The 20,246-nt window shown below is 34.0% G+C and overlaps 2 pseudogenes across 2 annotated transcripts; one reads left to right on the top strand and one right to left on the bottom strand.

Annotated features, from left to right (window-relative positions):
• Positions 1-2,156: 2,156 nt before the first annotated feature.
• Positions 2,157-4,804, bottom strand: LOC147477539 (V-type proton ATPase subunit d2-like; annotated as a pseudogene). The gene is made up of 8 exons (XR_015208205.1): positions 4,481-4,804; positions 4,276-4,396; positions 4,084-4,197; positions 3,780-3,997; positions 3,645-3,693; positions 2,927-3,064; positions 2,355-2,486; positions 2,157-2,259 (listed from the first exon to the last, which is right to left on the bottom strand). The product of XR_015208205.1 is annotated as a V-type proton ATPase subunit d2-like (transcript).
• A 3,069-nt stretch (positions 4,805-7,873) lies between these two features.
• On the top strand, positions 7,874-19,687 carry LOC147477538 (cysteine-rich receptor-like protein kinase 10; annotated as a pseudogene). The gene is made up of 10 exons (XR_015209808.1): positions 7,874-7,878; positions 7,933-8,011; positions 10,668-10,700; positions 11,401-12,343; positions 12,450-12,590; positions 18,017-18,138; positions 18,259-18,465; positions 18,585-18,822; positions 18,969-19,119; positions 19,273-19,687. The product of XR_015209808.1 is annotated as a cysteine-rich receptor-like protein kinase 10 (transcript).
• The last annotated feature ends 559 nt before the right edge of the window (positions 19,688-20,246 follow it).

The raw sequence follows: 20,246 nt of genomic DNA, 5'->3' as shown, positions 1-20,246 counted from the left end.
TCTCGTATTTCTTATGAACTTGAACAAAGCCGGGCAGTTTTACATGTACCATCGACTTACCATTCACCAAAGTTGGTGGTATGTATTCCGTTCTTCGACCAACGTGACGTTTTCCTCGGGGATGCCCATGTACTTTCGGGTTGTCCTTTCCAGTACTTGGGTTGTCGTGGTTGTCATTTTGCTTCTCTAGTTCAGCTCTTGGTTCTTCGATTTGGGCTCGATTTGTATTTGGTTCTAGGCTTTCCTTGTTGCCCGACACTTCACCTAGAGTAGCGACCACCACATTTTCTTTGTTGTTGATTGTCGGGTTTATTCCTTCCGGTTTGAGCATTAGTCTCTTTCGTGGGGGAGAGTCTTGTTTCTCTCTCTCGCCTAAAAGGTCTTGATGAATCCCAACCATTCTCCTTTGGACCAACTTCTCGAGTGATCCAATTCCATACTTCCTTACCAGTTCACTCTCAATTTTTTCACATTCACTACAACAGAAGGGGTTTTCTGCAGCGCCATATATTGTCGCTAAAAGTCCTAAAAAGCGTTGCAATTGACCAATTGCAACGCCAAACAGGGCGTCGCAAAGGCGCTGCTAAAAAGTGGGTCACAAAAGATAAATTGCGACGCAGTGTATGGCGTTGCAAAAGCTCCCAATCTTTTGCAACACCATTGGTCGTTGCTACTTCTATTTTTCAAATTTAATTGATATTGAAAATATTTCAAATTTTTAGCAACGTCTAGTGTTGCAAAAGATAACTTGTAACAACACCATCAAGCATGACAAAAAGTGTACTTTTACCTACGCCTTTGAGGCATCACAAATGGCAATCTTTTAGCCACACTTTGTTTGTTGCAAAAGGTTTAAGTCATCTGCTGCATCTAGAGCGTTGCAAAAAAGGTGTTTATAGCTACTAAATCTTGCCATGGCAAAATAGTGCTTTTTTATTTGCACAATTTTGAATCTTTTTTATTTGTAGATTGTACCTAATGCAACTTACGTAGATAAACACAACAACCCCATATCAATTCGCAATGATCATAGCAAAATATATTAATTTCATTCAATCAAATCATACACTGTAAAAATATTTCACACAACCATACAAGTCTTTGCCAATACACCGTCTTACAAAATTTCCACAAATATCAACCTATTTAGGCAAATTTCTTAAAAACTAACTTAGCAAAATCAACAAAAGTCCATAAACTTCTAATTTGAAGAGCATCCACCCAAGTATTATTCATTAGTCATAATAGCATCTGATCGCCCAACTGGTACAAAAAATTTCAAAAAAAGACACAAGTAAGTAACTGAATAAAGACAATAAAGCTAAAATGCACTCATATAGCATTCCTAAATTCTAATGCTCTAAACTTAGTTGCTACCAAATTATCTAAAATAAAATATTTTTTTATTTGTTTTTTAAGATAATAATTGGATCCAGATCGAGTGATTCGAACCATCTTTCCTAATTTAATGAGTGCTCCTTCCATTCAGAGCTTATGGAACCATGCATTGCAAAACCATACATACTAAATACTTTAGACTAACTAAACAAAAACAAAGAATCTAAGTAACAAATTCACACAATAAAGGAGAAGACAAAATTCCGTAGTAGATAATAATCACATAATGCTTTCGAACACATAAAATTGATGTTCTAAACTAGTTCTTAGTAGATCTAAGTACCTTAAATATCTTGCATCCAATCACATATCTGTCCCATTAATATAGTAAAGCCTGATCACCTATGAGCACTAACACAAAAAGAATTCATAACTCAATTAGCTATAAGCACAATCAAATGAAGTTGGATATAAAAAATTAATTTGAATAACTCATATCACCACCGCACCTGCTTGAGGCCCCATTATATGAAACCATCGGGTTACCAATATGTTGTAAAGCCAACCATGAAAGAACAGACAAATCACTTGGGTGAAATTTTCATTTACTTCAGCTAAGAAAATAATTGTATTATGATACATAAAGACTTAGAAGTCCTTTAATTTTAGCTTTCAATAATACAACATAAATGTATATTCTCAATGGCCCATCAAAGGCTTTAATTAGAACAAAAAGCCTACTGCCATGAATAACAGCCGAATTCGAACATAAACATCTTGAATGTATCTCAATATTTGCAATTTTTCAACTAAAAATATAGGCATTCTTACACAACAGTTAAACTTAGATTACATAACTTTTATTACCTAATGCAACTCTCAAAGAGTTGCATGAAGGCAGGAGCACCAAATCTCTGCAACCTGCAACAATCAAGAAAAGAAAGGAGAGATTAACACAGAGAACCAAAAAAACAAAGGAAATCAATCTTTTCTTCTTTCCCAGTCTGCATAATCACCTAGAAGATGAAAACAACACTGTCATGAACTCTAGACTTTTGGTTTTGCGCCACACATTCAGAGATCCACATAAGATTCCTTATTTCTTGCTCCCTCAACCTCATGTACGCAAAGAAAACCCCATAATGGAACTACATTTGAAAATGAACAAGCTTCTGATTATTAGTTGATCCATGGATAGAATAGTTGTAGAAGCATATGCTCATTTATCAAGATCACTGAGGAGCTGGGAAAGCCGAGACAAATCTACAGCTCAGACTACTGTATCATGCATTTAAGATTAGAAGATTGACAGGCTGCCATAGAAGCCAAAACAAGAACATCTAACAAGAAAACTACAAGGAATGTACATGTCCTTGTGGTCTGTAAGACTCCATACCAACCATACAAGCTCTTACATATGACCCCTTCACAAAATTATCGCCCAAAAACTTATCCCGATTTTAGGCCATAACAAGATAAATCTGCTAACCATTAAGCCTTGTCTACCTTATCCAGGCCATAATATTTGTGATGTTGTTGATAAATATGACATCTTATTGATATTTGACTAGAAGAGGGCAACATCTACAAACCTGCTTTCAAATGCTAAGCATTCCCTTTTAACCTCCTCTTCATAGAATGCCTTGTCTAACATCTGGCTCTCTCCATAGGACATTTTGGAAAATATAGATTGATATGGGGGGTACTTCTCCATAACAGCACGAACCTACAAAGTAAACCAATGCACATATATGAGCCATAAGCACCATAAAATTTGCACAAGATTGTCCATCTAATACAGAAAGCATATATCACACAACTAAATCATGAGAAGACTAAATCGTTGGTTTTAGCTTATTGTCTATAAATTTTGGATGATTTTTCGTCTCGAGCTTGGAATACCATAGAGAGAAAATCACAAATTTAGAAAGCAGCCGAACAATTAGCTTTCATTAAGCAAAACACCTAACTGTGCACTTTCAGCATTAGTAGAGCACCCACTCCAGTCTTCCTACTTGCTACATACCACATTTTAATTCTTCCAGTCCCCGTGAGAGTTAGGGGACTCAAGTTTCATTCTTATAATGGTGAGAATGTGAGATAACAAAATAGTAATAACATAAACTACAGTGTTTTTTTACCAAATAAACTGCCCAAACTAGCTCAACTACAATCTCAACTGAAACGAACATAATATAACCAACATGGAAAGAATGATACAAGCATAGACTTTGATCTTATCAATAGACCCTCTACAATTTGAGTGAAAGAGTGGGCTTTTGAGTCAAAATTCATAAAGAACTCACTTGATCTATGTCTTCACAAACAGCCAGTTCCTCGTGGCCATAAGGATGACTGCAAAGAAAAATATGATACACCTACTGATCAGTAACTCTTATACATAAACAAACAAACAGAAATATGCTTGAGGAGCCACTTACAGTAGGCCAAAACTAGAATAGAGCTTCCTGTGGTCATCTCGAGTCAGTTCAGTGCCAATGCTGAAAAACAGAAAGCACACTAGGTTTAGGTAAATGAATTAACACATCACAAAATAATTGGAGAAAGCATTCAGAGAAGTATGGTGCCAAAGGTGTGAACAACAAGCACTGAGTGGTAAAGATCACGCATATTTTAAGCAACTGCAAGGCTAGCAATACTGAAAGAAAGAAAGTAGAAGATGAGTATTCATCCAAAGAGTTGAAGCATCAAAAGCTATATAGACACGTGGAACATAGATATTACCTATCAAACATACCCAATGGATGGCATTTCTCTAACAATTCATTCACATCTCGCTCATGCAATGCGATTGTACCAAGAACAATGAGGACAACATTATCAATCATGTGACCATACCTATAAGAGTCAACGAAAAACCTTAATTATATTTTACATATACCAGACGAAATATACCAGTGAGTAGAATAAACATACGTGATATACTCTAGGAATGTCGACAAGGGCTTTGTGGCTTGGCATAACATGTTCTTATACTCATCAACCAGTTTAAGAGTACATTTCTCCACAATCGTAGTTTTATGTAATGAGGAAGGCTCTGTAAACCATTAAGTTGTATACAATTGGTTATAATAAACAAGAATTAAGGTAAAATTATATAAAAAAAAGAGAAATTGAATACCGTTTTGTAGGTAAGGGCCATATTCAGTAGCAGAGAGATGCATCTTAATATCATCAAGAGTTTCACACTGACATAAATTGTTATAATCAGCTGTTGTTAAAAGACCAGATCTATGTCCACGTACTATTGCTTCTAAATAACCTCCGTGTATGTTAAACGTCATAGCCTCGAATCCATACATCCTTTTTTACTATTTGGAAAATAATTGTTCAACCCCTAAATTTATTTTCCGGTGGTGGAGGATTAACCCAAAACCGTACCAAAACCAAAATTAAAATTAAAGGTTTAAACTTTAACACGCAGAGAGAGAGAGAGAGAGAGAGAGAGAGAGAGAGAGAGAGAGAGAGAGAGAGAGAGAGAGAAGTGTTTTCTAATTTTGTCCTTTTTTTTTAAAAATTTTTTTAGCTGTCCAATAAATTTGGTAGAGAAATCAAATATCCCACACCTGAAAATCGTATATGCGACACTTGTTGCTACGGAAAACGTGTTGCTACTGAATATTTCTATGTGTAACCACTACAACTGCGTTGCAAAAAGTTAATTTAATTAAAAAATATATATTTATTCTTATTTTAAAACAGTAAATCTAGTTAACGCCAAACCTGATAGAACGACAAACATTTAGTGACACTGGGAGGCATGACAATTGATGTCTTTTACCAACAATTTTGTGGCGTTGCAAAAGGGGGCGTTGCAAAAGACCCCTTTTGTTGTAGTGATTCATCATCTTCAAGCTCTCTAATTGGAGTATTTGGGTTTACAACCTCACGATTTGGTTGATTTTATATGTTTCTAACTTCTAATTATTATCGGGAAAAAAAAAGTAAGCATTCTTAAAAACGCTGGTTCTTACTATATCTATATCCAGAATTGTTTTAAAGTCTAAACTGTATTGACTTTAAAATATTATATCAGTAACATTCGTCCTGCCATTGATCACCATTTTTCTATTAATGCCCATTCAAAGCAGGGGAGGCTCAAGACAATCAGGGGCCTAGGCAAAGTTCAAATGCCAATAGATGTGAGAAATTTTTTTGGTTAGAGAACGCGACAACAGTGAAAAGTCCTAATTTTATTGGTTAGAGTTGACTAATTACTTCAGTTTACTCCAGTGAAAAGTCCTAATTTTATTGGTTAGAGTTGACTAAAACTGAAAAGTTCTAGGCAAAGTCCTACTTGTTTTGGTTAGAGGAATTATTGTATATTCTTTTTCGTTGGGCTGAATTATATTGGGGCCCTTGGGCTGTGGGGCTCTAAACAGCTGCCTATTTTGTTAGGGGGTTGAGCCGGCCCTGATTCAAAGTTTCTGACAGAAAGCATTTATTCCACAAAAAATTGAGCCTAATACCCAATTTTGGAGAAAATGAAGTCTAGAGGACATAGTTTTATTTTTGTAACTCACAAGGACAAATTCTAGCAATTAGTAACTCACGAACCCACGATTTCAAATTTAGTAACCCTCAAGGACAAAATAAGTTGTCCCTGCCATTTTACTTTTTTTAAATGCCAGTTATACCCTTTTGTGAAAATAACCCTTAAAGACAAATGACCCGGATTTAAAATAAATATTTTCCAATTTTACCCTTTCTGTCATTTTACTATGAACAATGAGTGTTCATACCTTCTACTGGTGTATGAACAATGATTGTTCATATCCAAATAGGTGAATGTACCTTATACAATATATTGATGTATGAACATTGAATGTTCATACCCAAAAGACTATAAACATTGAATGTTCATATACCCAAAGGACTATGAACATTGAATGTTTATACCCAATCAATGTTCATATCCAAAGACTATGAACATTGAATGTTTATACCCAAAGGACTAAAGACTATGAACATCGAATGTTCATACCCAAAGGACTATGAACATTGAATGTTCATACCCAATCAATGTTCATACCCAAGGACTATGAACATTAAATGTTCATATCCAAATACTATGAATATCGAATGTTCATACCTAAATGACTATGAACATTAAATGTTCATACCCAATCAATATTCATACCCAAGGACTGTGAACATTGAATGTTCATACCCAAAAGACTATGAACATTGAATGTTCACTATGAACATTAAATGTTCATACCCAAAGGACTATGAACATTGAATGTTCATACCTAATCAATATTCATACCCAAGGACTGTGAACATTGAATGTTCACTATGAACATCGAATGTTCATACCCAAAAGACTATGAACATCGAATGTTCATACCCAATCAATGTTCATACCTAAAGACTATGAACATTCAATGTTCATACTAAATACACCAGGTCGTTTCGTCTGGGCCGGGCAGTTAATTATTTCGCGTCAGGAATATACTTGACATTTTATCTATCCGATCCGTTTTTTATTTCGCATCAAGAGTATACTTGAACTTTCATCTACCCGGTCCTTGAGAGTTACAAAAATAAAAAAGTGTCCTTGAGAGTTACTTTTTCGACATTTTTGTTCTTGAGAGTCACCTAGGGGTGTAAAATGGCCCGGCCCGGCCCTCAAATCATAAAGCCCATATGATTTGAGAGGGCCGGCCAAACTCTTTTATCTTTATGAGGTCGGGCCTGTGAGGGCCAACACTTGAATTATATGACCCTTGCCCTCACCTCACCCCTTTTAGAAAACTATGGGCGGGCTTGAGGGCGGTCTATGGGCGAGTGTCTAACTTGTCAATTATTCAAAACTCTTGAATACAACTTGTTTAGACTTCATTAACATGTTTGGTTTTTATCAGATTTCATTAACTGATTAACATATTCAATACAAAAATTCTTGAAAACCTATCAAACTTCATTAACATATACAATAGAATATATGAATATATTCTATAGGATAGAGATATATCCATATAATACAGCTTTATCCTATAAAATATATTCATATATTCTAACAATATATTCATTACAAGAGAGAGAACCTTCATTACAAGACTTCATTATATTAACTACTATACTTGAAATTTACATTTCTACCCTATGTAATAATAAGTAAAACTTAAAACCCTAAGGGTATTATACGTAATTTTGTTTAGAAAAATCTAAATATCAATGAGGGCTTTAATACGGGCTTTGTGAGGGCTTTAGAGAGTCGGGCTGAGGGCCGCCCTCATGTTTCCATATCTAGGCCTTTACCCTCCCCTCAAAATATGAGGGTCGGGCCGGCTCTGCCCTCAAATTGCATGCGGGCTTAAATTTGAGGGCTTTTTTTGTCTATGGGCCGGGTTGGGTTGGGCGGGCTGAGGGCTTGAGGGCCGTTTTTACACCACTAGAGTCACCCCTGTTTATTCCAATCCACAGCAAAAAGTTTCCATTTGTAATCTTGATTTTTTGGGCCCCAACTACCGTCAGAGTTGTATCAGTATGTGAAGAAACTAAACGTACGATGATGTACGTATCTCTGACATGTTTTTTGCCTAAATAAAATAAACAAAATTTGTGCAGGTTTGTAGTACCGGATGATGTACATATCTCTGACATATTTTTTCAGAATTTGGGTTTAATCTCCCTCCCACAGAAACCGGTACGTTAAAACCCCCTCAATTCTTTTCTCACCACAAAACCTCCCTGCATTTAATAAAATAAGAAACTACCCAAAATACCCCCACGTAAATAGACTCGTGAACTTTCTGTTTTCTGACCACACTTTCTTATCGCTTCCATCTCTCGGCTAGCTTTTTAGATCCAAGCATCTTTTTCGCCAAATTCTCATAGTACGAGTAAATTCTCTATTTTTTCGTCAACAAAAAAAAATGAAAGCAACAAAAGAGAAAAATAAAACTCTACAATTTCGAAAAAAGCTGAAAATCAAACAAAAAAAATCAAACCTTCAAGTTCTAGAAGAGATGGAGATGAAATTGAAAAAGATTCTTTGCTTTCAAAAACTACTGAACAAACCAAATCTTGTTAAAATCGGTTCAAGTTTTTCATAGTTTTGCAATTTCAAGTTTAGATTTTTATGTTTGTGTATCTAGTAGTTTTACTATGCATTTTATATTTTTAAGTAGTTTGTTTTACTCTACATTCTTAAATTTGCATAGTATTTTTTATTTGTTTTTTCATGTTTGTGTAATGTGTGGTGGTAATTATACTCTGCATTCTTAACTTTGCATAGTATTTATACTTTGCATTCTTAATTTTGCATAGTATTTTTACTCTGCATTTTTAAATTTGCACAATATTTTTTATTTGCTTTTTCATGTTTGTGTAATGTGTGGTGGTAATTTTACTATGCATTCTTAACTTTGCATAGTAGTTTTATTCTGCATTTTTAACTTTACATAGTATTTGTACTCTGCATTCTTAAATTTGTATAGTATTTGTATTTCGCATTCTTAAATTTGCATAGTAATACATTTATGCATTTTAAAGTTTTCCTAGATGATATTTGTTATTAATTGGTTTTCTCTTATTATAAGAGAATGTAAACAAGAAGGTGTACAAGAAATTCATAGCTTTTGTAGTAGGGGTCATGTGCAAGATTTTAAGGAAACTTTTAGAGATGACCATATTGTGAATTGAAGCTGAAAGAAATGCCATTTAGAAAATTGTTTATGGTGTTTCACGATGGTACAATCACAAAGACAATGTTAGAGAAGCACAACCACTACACATAATCAAAGTCTTACAAGCATAGTTAAAGAAAAGGCGAAAATTCAAATTCGAAAAAAATAAGTGGGTGGGTGGCCCGACTCAAAAAGTGAAGATAGTGGTATTCCAGTCGATAACCATCATAACTCGGGAGTGTTCGCTTATGCTGTACTATTACTGTTAATATATTGCAGTTGTTTAGTATTCATATTCCGACCACAAATTTTGAAAATCGAAAACAAGTTGAAGATAATTAACAAAAGAGAATTCAATTTCTAAATCTTCTCTCATTATATATTAGGTTAAACTTTCTATTCAGGTTGTTGATAACCTATGCAAGTAGAGAAATCCATATACTAAATATTGAAGGTTAAAATTCGTTGGTTGTAGAAGTTTTGCAACAAAACTTGTGGTTGGTCATTTGGGTTTGTTAGGGACCTTTTTATTTTGGTTCTAGCTTTCACAAAGATTGGAGAGTTAAACTATGCAAATTAAAATTTCATAGTGGTATTATGTAATTTTAAGTTTGTATAGTACTACTACTATACATTTTTACGTTTGCATAGTACCAATCTAGCTAATGTTGTATGATTAGTTTAGTTGATTACAATGGTAATGCATGAATGGTATCCGTTATTCATCTTCGTGTATGAAAATAAATGCAGTCAAATGTCGAAAAAAATTTATAAAATAGGAAGAAAGTGTTATTGTTAATCTTCTCATCTTTTCAGTAGCCATTTTCTAGAACAAAATATTCACATGTACATACAAATTTGCATAGTTTAAACTAGTATGAAAATCTAAATTTTCATATGTAAATATAACTTTACATAGTTTAACTAGTATGACAATATATGTTTGCATATGTAAATATAAAATTGCATATGTTAACTACTATGAAAATATAAACTTTCATCACGTTATCTCAAATTTACAAACATGTTAGGTTTCAATAACTACTATGCAAATGGCAGGTTTTCATATGTAAATAAATCATGTTAACCAACTATGTAAATATAAATTTTCACGGGGAAAAATCAGAAGTCATGTTTGTTCAAATTTAAAAATTTGGTACAGTGCCAATTGCTAGTTCAATTAAACTTGCGCTTTTTATTTTCCTCTTCCAACACTCTTGCTTTCATTCATTTTATTTTCCTCTTGGGCATTTCCACAAATACGTAGTGAGCATATTCAACTTCTCCCCACCTTGAATATATACCACTCAAATTTGTACCTATAAAATATGGTTATCCATGAACCCATTTTATATCACAAGAAATCAATGTTATTTTTTTAGTGTAACGAAGAATCTTCGCTGCTTTATTGGAAAAGGTAGTTTGTCTCCGAACGATTTTGATTTATTGAAAAGGGTATAATAGGAAACCAAAAATTTAAGGAGATAAAAATTAGACCGCAAATTGCTTACAATTTCAAAAGCGAGGAGTTTATTTGGCAAGGCCTAAATAATAGGGAGGTTTTACATATACGCTCGTGACTGGGGAGTTTATATATAACAGGATTTGATTGAGGGGGCTGAGGCCCATTTCTTGCATATTTTTGCCTGAATAAAATAAACAAAATTTGTGCAGGTTTGTAGTACCGGTCCACCAAAGTTGAGTCAAGTAAGTCATTGGCTGAAAACTGAATGTGTCGAAGAGGATGAAATCTGAGTTGGTCATAGTCTTTGCATTAAGTCTAGTTCTTCCAGTTCCAACGACACTCTTACAATCATATTAAATTACGCGCTCACTCTGGAACAGAACATTCTTTCCTCCCTGCCTACGCGCCTTGAATAGCATAATAATTTGATTTTGGGCACCTAGTCTGATCATATGTCCCCATTCCAATCTTATTGAAGAAAAACAAAAGCAAAGCCTTATAAATTTTGAAGTATATTATATTTTGATTCTGCAAGTCAAGAGTCAAATGTGACAAAGTTCAAAGTATATTTTAAAGAAAAGAATCTTTCCTTGGTCTGGACTTTAAAACTTCTTTAAGATCTAGGTGAATGAAAGATAAAAAAACACAATACAATAGCATTATAGCAAAGAACAGAAATGAAAAGAATAATGCATGTACCTAGATCAAGTTGCATGCATTTGAGCATCATATTTTCATGTTTGCTTCTTTTTCACAAGTCTCAAAATTTCGATATCGGTTAATATATCGGTGTACTTAAAAACCGAGATATATCGGATATATCGGTTTTTTTGGTGACCAGTCCAAACTATTTAAAATATCGGAAATATCGGATATATCAAATATATAATATCGGAAATATCGAAAATATATTGGAAATATCGGATTTATATTTAAAAATAGTCAAAAAGTCAACCGATATATATCGATTATATCGGAAATATCGATTATATCGGCGATATAAAGTTTCATATCGGAAATTCCGATATATCTCGGAAAAAAGGGATTCAATATTTGGTAGATATATGTCGGAAATATCAATATCGGTGTACTAATTTACCGAGATATATCGGCGAGATATCGGATATCTCGGCGATATTTTGGGCCGTGCTTTTTCATAACCGTGTTCAAGCTGATCCATATCTACTAGTAATATGCTCCAACACTGCAAACTACACCTCCAATAGCCAATTCCAGACCAATCTCAACCTCCTCCTTCCTTCCCTTGTTTCAAATGGTACTGGAGATGGATTTTTTAATACAACTATTGGAACTAGTCCTGATATAGTCTATGGCCTAGTCCAATGCAGAGTTGATATCTCAACAGAAGATTGTCAAAGTTGTTTGAATAATTCAGCTGTAGAGATTATCCGAAGATGTCCAAACCGAAAAGACGCTGCACTGCGATATGATTTTTGCATTTTACGCTACTCCAATACACGGTTCTTCTCCCAAGTTGATAGTAATCCTTGGTGGCGACCGAACTCGGCAGTTGTTTCTGGTGCTGATGCTAATCGTTACAACAGGCAGTTAGGAATTCTACTGAATAATCTGGCTAATACTGCTACGTCCGTAGTAACAAAATTTGATGCTGGATCAACTGACTACTCAAACTTCAATCATATATATGGTTTGGTCATGTGTACTAGAGATTTATCAGCTACTCAATGCTTTCCTTGTCTACAAAGAATGATTGGATTTATACCAACTTGTTGTAACAACAGTGTAGGAGCCCAGATTGGAAGTACAACCTGTAATATAAGATATGAGATCTACCCATTCTTTCAAATTTCATCGTCATCTCCGCCTCCACCTCCACCAGTTCAAGGTTCACCACCGCAATTTAATTAAGGTAAAATTGAACTATGGGCCTGCTTACTAGGACTGTGTTATTGGAAAAGGATTGTATTTGAGTATTGGATCATTTCTGAAATTTATAGTTGTTTGTGCAGGAACTGGAAATGGCAAATCTGTCAACGTTGTTGCGATTGTTGTTCCAGTAACTGTTGCGGTTATTTTAGTTGCAATTTGTGCATATTTTATAACTAGGAGAATCAAGAAGAACAGGAGGAAAAGGAAAGCAGAATTGATTTGTAAGATGAATTCTATATTCTATGGATTTTGTTTTTTAACTTACTGATAAAAACCACAAGCATAGGCTAGTATCTATATATATATATATGTATGATGGAGGGGTTATAGGGACATATTTTATCTTAATACGTAAACAAACTCAAAATCGTTAGGACATTTATAAGTTTTGGACAAGGTTAATTTTTTGTAGATATGATCTTATAACTATTCTAAACATTGTCACAAATAATCAAAAAAATCAAAAAAATTCAAACTTGCCAAATGTAGTTAACAATTTACAAAATTTGACGTTCATTTTCACCATTTTTTATACTATATTTGGCAAGTTTAAATTTTTTTTGATTTTTTTTTATTATTTGTGACAATATTTAGAATAGTTAGGAAATTATATCTACAAAAAATTAGTCTAATCCAAAACTTATAAATGTCCTAACGATTTTGAGTTTGTTTACGTGTTAAGATAAGATATGTCCCTAGAACCCCTACACCATCTAATTACTATTAATTAACAACATATAAAATACTAATTATATCCATTTATTTGAATTTTCCCCCTTAACGCTTAAGTTAAGTTAGTCTATCAAGTGATTAATCTGATTAGCTAGTAAAAGTCACTACTAAAAAAATGACATATTATGACGCTTGTTTTTTATCTATCTTGACGGCTTTGCTAAAAACCGTCAAGATAGGTGTTTTAGTAATATTTTTATGACGGCTATTGCAACATTATGTCGTGTATGACACAAGCGTCAAGAAAAATATAATAAATTTATGACGGCTGTTGCAATATTATGTCGTGTATGACATAAACGTCAAGAAATATAATAAATTTATGACGACTGTTGCAATATTATGTCGTGTATAAGACAAGCGTTAAGAAAATATAATAATTTTATGGCCGGTACATTTGCAACATTATGTCGTATATAACACAAGCGTCAAGAAAGTATAATGGTGTTTCTAAAACAATCAAATTAGCAATAGAATAAATCGTGAACCTTCTCAAAAAAAATTGGGCACCAGCTGGGTTGGAATATTTTCGCTTTCACTTAAACCGTTAACAACTTAACAAATAAAAATGGCATTCAATTAAGGTATGGTAGCCGTTAGGTAGATTCCACTTATTTAGACTCCAATCTCACTCCAAATCCATACAGTTAGATTCTATTAGCATTTACGGTTACATTATTATTTCCACGCCTTCTACAAATCCTAAAAAGGGTATTTTCGGTAGATACATTCGGTTGAGAAAATTAAAACTTACGAGACAGAGAAAAACCCAAAACCTTTCTTCTCCAATGACCAGACCCTTCTCCATCCTCCCTCAACGTTGCACAGTGAGTCTATGGTTACCTATTGAACCGAAGTTCTCTATCCTTCTTATCTCATCTGAAAAAATCATTTTTTAATGTTTTTTTTTTTATTTTTTTTTTATTTATTATTATTATTATTTATTATTATTATTATTATTTTCATCAAATATGATGGTTCAATTGATGGCATAATCCTTCTTTTTACCTTTGCATTAGGCACTAATTTTCCACAAAATAAAGATGACTATTTTCACAAACCCCCCATTTTCACCTGCATTGGGAATGCTCTAAGTATTAGAAATATCAAATCACTTTATGAGTGGTGTTAAAACTAGATGAAGCTAATCACTTTGAAAGTGATTTCCCCATATTTCTAATTAGCCTAATTACCTTTAAAAAAAAGTTCAAAACTGAACTTAATATCGAAAAAAAAACCGAAAATTTAAAAAGAAAACCTTTAAACTGCTCACGAAATTTTTTCAAATAAATATTTATTTCTCCGAAACACGTTAGGTCAAGGAGGAAAAAATATATCTCCTGCTCGAAGCCGATTCAAGGTAGGTATGCTACACTCTCTCAACTCTTCTTCCCTCTCCCAATTCTATCTCACGTTACATTTCAATTTCACTTTTCTTTTTTGGTGTAATGTATTTTGGTGAAAAAGCACAATCTTTTTCGGTGAATTTTGGTGGAGTACGGGAAAGAACAACAAAAACAGGTTTGTCTCTCTCATTGTCTCCCTTTCAAATATAGGATTAAACCACGATTTTTCTATTTTACTATTGTATTATGATTTTTTAGTTTTGTTGTTTGAGTTATCACATTTTTCATATTCTTAAATTGGGTATTTAGGGTCTGTCTCATATCGAATAAGAAGGGTGGGGTATTTTGGTTGTCAAAATGTACTGTGTTGAATCTGATCTCCCCTTAGCTTAATAAAAAAAGATATTTCATCTTTGTTTTTTGAAATGGTTATTTTCAAAAAGATGCTAATATCATGTTTGACGAGATGCCTGAACGAAATGTGGTCTTAGTTAACAAAACTATTACGGGCTTAACTCGAAATGGGTATAAAGCTCTTTGACACTAAGAGTTCGATTAAGGTCTTCTATTTCCCCTGTTTTCTCCCTCAGTTCTTTCCTCAATGCATCCATCTCTTGGTTCTTTGTTGAGCTCTTTGTCTATTAGATTTCGATTATGGTTAACTAAATCTTCTATTTCTTTGCATTTCTCTTTCATTTCCTTTCTCAAACCTCCATCTCTTGGTTACTCTTACGCTCTTTGAATGTTAGAGTTCGATTGAGATTGACTAAATGTTCTATTTCTTCTGTTTTCTCTTTTCGGTTTCTTTCTCAATGCCTCCATCTCTTGGTTGGTTTTAGCTCCTTGGACTGGTTGGACTTTGATTAGACTAACTATATCCACTATTTCTTCCATTTTCTCTTTCATTTCCTTTCTCAAAGCCTCCATCTCTGTTGGACCTTGGAATTATTGTCACCTTCAATATTACTCAGTCTGTATCAAAGTAAAGTTCACAATGTTACTTCTATGTCAATGAAAAAATTGACTTACGTAGAGAATTCAAGTATGCGATCGGTCATGTCTATCTATATTTAGACTAGGACAACCGAAAGTAGTCGTGATTGCCATATATGTCGGCTTGATGTTCGGAATTCTCATATCATTGGTCTTCGCAAAAGCATGCTATATTGTCATTAGATCCTTTTCTGCATTGATTCATTCCGAGGCACTTTTCGAATTGCATGCAACATTGACTTCCATGTGGTTGTATGCAGTTCCTAGTTCCTGGAACGTCTCAATGACTATTTTTCATGAGGCGTTGGAGCATCTCTTTGTACAGGCGAGGACAAGTTATTGCGAGTAAGCTGCGGTTAATGTTGCTAGATTGCGAAGCGGGAGTTTTCCGTTTCACGTTTTTCTCATCCCCATCTTTGTTTCATTCCAATATCCGCAATCTGCATTGTTATCTACAACCGGAAGGTTTGTGGTCGCTCGAGTTCTTTGGAACGTCTCAATGACTCCTCCGTCAAGAGATGTTGGATTATCTATTGGTACATTTGACTGCAAATTCTTACACCGAGTGGAAGTTAAGTTTGCCGATCGCTAATGCAAATCGCCCTCTAGATCTCTTTCTTCTCTTCATTTAAATGCGCCAATAGCAAGCCGAGGAACTAAATTTAAGATTGCGGCTCGGGGAACCCGTGTTTTCCTCGGAGAATGGCAAGCATTGACGCGGAATACTTCGTTTTATCAAAAGTGTTCTGGTTAGTTCTTCGGTGCTTGTGAGCGGTTTTGCGGGGAATATTTCCCATTTGGCAAATGTCTCTAGTTGTTGTGGACCTTTAAGCAGAGTGTACCGCTCCTTTTGTGAGGCATGGTGTACCGCGTCGGAAATACAATGTTTTAGGTTTTCTATTCTCATTGAAGCTCGGACCAAGGGATGTTATTAAAAGACTGAATATAAGTTTGTTTTGTGTGGCCCCTTGCTTTCTTGTCAAAGCAATTGCATCTTGAAGCTAGCCTAATGAAATAAGTCAACATTGTTGAGGCTGTATTTCAAGCTTTAAATAAGGTACCTGTCTAATTATCTATAATATGTCCTATATCCTTCCCTAATGGCCGGTCATTGGATGTTATACATCTCGCTTGTATCTTTGTATATAGTATGGACTAGCTCTAAATAAGTGTTGTCCCTAATTAGATGAACTTTAGTTTTTTTTTAATCATGCTAGATGTGTGTTATACAAGATGGGGTGTCCAATAGTAAGCTTTTATTGTTCTGGTGTTAACAACATTCAGTGTAAGTGAATTGGCAAAGTAGGGACTGCTCTTACACTAGGTGATGGACTGATTTTTTATTCATGTTAGTGGGCATTCTGAGCATTTTCCAGTGGCATTTCTAGCAGTTGTGATTTTTCGTTTTGCAAATAGCTCTGACCAACTAAAGATTATCATCTTTTCTTTTCTTTAATAAGTTATCTTGAATTTTAGTTTAAGCAATAAAATTTTCTCGATAAATGGTTCCAATCTTTGCATAAATTTGGAACTATGGAGGTTGAGCTTAAAGACAATTCGAAGTTTAGATCGGTATATGCAGTTCCTTGGCTAATATTTAATTTGTTGATGATGGAGTTTATTAGAATGACTTTTAGTTTGGTTGAATGTGCTATCAAATAAATGTATCTAGTATTTTTCAGTGATGTTGGATAAATGATAAATTGATGTAAGGAATAAGTGTTTCCGAATGGTTTGAAAATACATGGGTTGAAGTTATTGTGGATGTTTTAATTTTATTTTTGAGAATTTTATAGCTGTTTTATTGGCGAAATAAGTTTACAGATTAGGAATTGAATTACAGGTTATTAGGTAGGAATTGAATTAGGTTATTATGCAGTATTTTTTGGGGAAAAATATAATAAAAATATATATAAATAAAAAAAAAAAAAAAAAAAAAAAAAAAAAAAAAGATGACGGTTGTAGAAGAACCCGTCATAGTGTAAACTATTTGTTGACGATTTTTCTTCCATAAAATGACAGCTTTTGTAGTAGTTGATAGGCATTTCATGACGGTTCTACAATAGTCAATGGGCATTTTATGACAGTTCAACAAAGAGTCAATGGGCATTTCATGACGGTTCCACATTAGTCAATTGGCATTTCATGATTTTGAACTGTTAGAAAATATTGTTAATTTCTTGACGGTTCTAACTATAATTAATGACGGTTATATATGAGGTGTCATAATAAAACTTACCTACTATGACATTTTAAAGACTAATGTATGTCATAATGGGAGGACCTTCTAAGACATCTTTCTATGAACCGTCATAAATTTAATGACGGTTTTGGTTGACTTTTTATGACACCCTCAGTAATGACGGCTAGATTTTCAATCAGAAAGTGTCATGATATGTATTTCATGACAGTTAAAAATTGTCATAAAACGCCCTTTTTTTAGTAGTGAGTTGTCAACTAGTGTAATGCAAAGAACAAAACATGAAGTCTAAGATAGCTAGCATCTTTAATTTAATCTTTGATTAGAACTTGTTTCCTGATTACATCAATCCATTAATTATCGTTCAATTATGTAGACGAGAATGATATAAGAAGTGAAGACTCCTTGCAATTTGGTTTGAATATGATAAGGACTGCTACAAATGATTTTTCTGATGATAATAAGCTTGGAGAAGGCGGATTTGGTGCAGTATACAAGGTAAATTTAGTTATATAGCCTTAGATCTGTTGCATTTTTATCAAATTTGAGATTTGAGAATTGTTTTAGAAGGTTTGTGTGGCAACTATAGTTCTCTTAATATATATCACTTGTTTACAGGGTGAGCTTCTTGATGGGAAAGAAAAAAAGTGAAGAGGCTCTCTAAGTGCAGGCAAGGCTCACTAGAATTTAAAAATGAAGTTGTTTTTCGCATAAGCTCCAACATAGGAATCTTGTTAGGCTTTTGGGATTACGTTTGGCTGGGAGAAGAACATTTACTTGTTTACTTAATCGTTCCAAATAGAAGCCTCGACAAATATATATTTGGTTCGTCATTTTCGATCCAAGATGCTTTATTTGTGTCTCCTAAGATATCCTTGTACTAATGGCCTTGTCTAAAGATGATGTAATGTGGTTTGTTAATTAATTCTCTACTCCTTTTACAGTTCCAGCTAGAAAGGAAGATTTGGATTGGGAAAGGCGCTACAAGATCATAGGAGGGATTGCTCGGGGGCTACTTTATCTTCATGAGGATTCTCGACTCAGGATCATCCATCGAGACCTCAAAGCTGGAAATATTTTATTAGATGAGGAGATGAATGCCAAAATTTCTGATTTTGGGATGGCAAAGCATTTTGGAGTAGATCAAACTCAGGGAAATACAAGTAGAATCGTTGGAACATAGTAAGTTTAACAAATATAAACCACTTTGTTATTTTATTTGAAGTGGCATATTACATTTTTGCATCAATATTACATCTTCGATTAATTGCTCTAAAATAAGATGCATTTTTGGTTCCCATCTAAAAGAAAACTAATTGTTGATGTAGTGGGTATATGGCTCCAGAGTATGCAATGCATGGACAATTCTCGGTGAAATCAGATGTGTTCAGCTTTGGAGTCCTGGTTTTAGAGATAATAACTGGTCAGAAGAACAATTATTTTTATGATTCAGAACGTGTCGAAGACCTTTTAAGCTATGTGAGTATGGCTATGGCTATGATTTATCATTTTTCTTTATTCTCTTTAAGTGATCACCCTCACTATAAGAACAAAAAATACATACATTCTTGGACTATCCAAGATACCACCGCTTTTAGTTTTCTTGAAATAATCCTATGATGAATTCTGCAGGCATGGAGGCTGTGGGAGGAAGGGAGTGTTTTAGAGTTGATAGAACCAATTAATCGAGAGAATGCTATTCAAGAAATGAAGTAATGAGATGCATACACATCAGCTTGTTATGTGTTCAAGAAGATGTAGCAAGGAGACCTACGATGGCATCGGTTGTTCTAATGCTAAACAACTACTCTGTCACCCTTCCATTACCTACTGCACACTCATTTTTTGTAGGTAGGAGCAAAAATGAACTTGGCTGGAAAACAGGGGAGCGTGGACCGAACACAAATGATTCAAACCAATTAGTTCTGCCAAACCAATCTATTAGTAGTTTCATATCAGAGTCCATTACCGAATTATACCCTCGTTAACACTCATGGATGAAGAGAATTATGAATTAGAATATATATGGTACTTATTTGTTAAGGTTGCCTTTCGAGACATTTTAATGGAAGTAATCATGATTTTGGACACACCTATAAAAACACTCTCCGTACTCCAATTTTAAAATAAATAAATAAAATTATTTTATACATATTTAGATTCCTAAATTACCCTTGTTTTTTATTAGATGTACCCAAGACAAAACAAGTCATTTATTTAATATACGTCGTGGGACCCCATACTAAATCCTATATACTCTACGATCTTCACTTGTAACTGAAAAATAACGTATTCATCTTCTTCTTCTTTCAAAAGAAAAAAGTGATATTGATTTCTTCTTTCAAAAGAACGAATACCTAAAAGACGTGTGGTTATTATTATTATTTTTAATCATTTTTGCTCCTATTGGAAATACCCCAAATTAATTTGGAAGATATTATTAGATTGAGGCGGTTATTGGGGTATGACAAAAACTTAAGTTAGTTATGGAGAACGGGAATGTTTTTATGGGTGTGTCCAAGATCACCCTCTACAAGTGAATAACATTATGAGCCATCTACACTACAAGTGACTCTTTTTTCATAGCTACTATAAGTTTGAAGTTA

Source organism: Coptis chinensis, chromosome 9 (assembly GCF_015680905.1).
Source record: "Coptis chinensis isolate HL-2020 chromosome 9, ASM1568090v1, whole genome shotgun sequence".
In the NCBI taxonomy this organism is placed as follows: Eukaryota; Viridiplantae; Streptophyta; class Magnoliopsida; order Ranunculales; family Ranunculaceae; genus Coptis; species Coptis chinensis.
This window is presented reverse-complemented; position numbering and strand designations above follow the sequence as displayed.